Below are 849 nucleotides of genomic sequence, written 5' to 3'. Positions count from 1 at the left end.
TCTGAGGTGATCGACGTTGAAGTCGAGAACGAGAAGGGCGCAAAGGAAACGCATGTCGTCCCCAACCCTGCGTACGCCGCGTGGGTAGCTCAGGACCAGCAGGTCCTTGGATTCCTTTTCATCTCTCACGAGAGGAGTCCTGGTCCAAGTGTCATCCCTGGAACACTCATCCGAGGTGTGGGCGGCACTCACGGCGATGTACTCGTCGCCGTCACGGGCGCAGGTCATGCAGATCCGTATGCAGCTTGCGAGCAGTTAAAAGCGGGGGATGCACGTCTCAGAGTACTTCGCGCGCATGAGGAGCCTCGGCGACGCCATGGTGTCCGCCGGGAAGAAGATGGACGACGACGATCTGGCGGCATACATCCTTACCGGGCTTGATGCGGAGTGGAATCCGCTCGTCACGTCCATGACCACGAGGGCTGCCACGGTCTCCCTCTCTGAGCTCTATGCTCATCTGCTGAATTTCGAGACCTGCCTCGACGTCAGAACAGCGGGGCGCCTGGAGCAGGTGCTGGCTCCTTCAGCTACGGTGGTGGCGGACCCCCAGGAGGCGCGGGTGGCGTCTCCTCCGTCAACCTGGCTTCACGCGGTGGTGGCCGCTCAGGCTATCGTGCCGGTGGACGCGGAGGCGGCCGTGGACGCGGCGATGCCGGACGTAGCGGTGGCAACGGGGGCGGCAACTTCAACAACAATTTTGCGCGCCCCAACAGCCAGCAGCCGTTCGATGCCAACGGTAATCCTCGTCCTCAGTGCCAGGTGTGCGCCAAGTACGGGCACACGGTGATCAAGTGCTGGAAGCGCTTCAACAAGGACTACAATGGCGAAGAGAAGTCGACCGGATCAGGC

At 62.0% G+C, this 849-nt stretch overlaps 1 non-coding gene across 1 annotated transcript; it reads left to right on the top strand.

The window, feature by feature from the left end:
- The first annotated feature begins 334 nt into the window (after positions 1–334).
- LOC124693874 lies at positions 335–473 on the top strand. Its single transcript, XR_007000320.1, has one exon. It is a non-coding gene; the product is annotated as a small nucleolar RNA Z247 (small nucleolar RNA).
- The last annotated feature ends 376 nt before the right edge of the window (positions 474–849 follow it).

Source organism: Lolium rigidum, chromosome 2, assembly GCF_022539505.1.
Source record: "Lolium rigidum isolate FL_2022 chromosome 2, APGP_CSIRO_Lrig_0.1, whole genome shotgun sequence".
Taxonomy (NCBI): Eukaryota; Viridiplantae; Streptophyta; class Magnoliopsida; order Poales; family Poaceae; genus Lolium; species Lolium rigidum.
The sequence above is the reverse complement of the archived record's forward strand: the minus strand, read 5'-3'. Positions and strand labels throughout refer to the sequence as shown.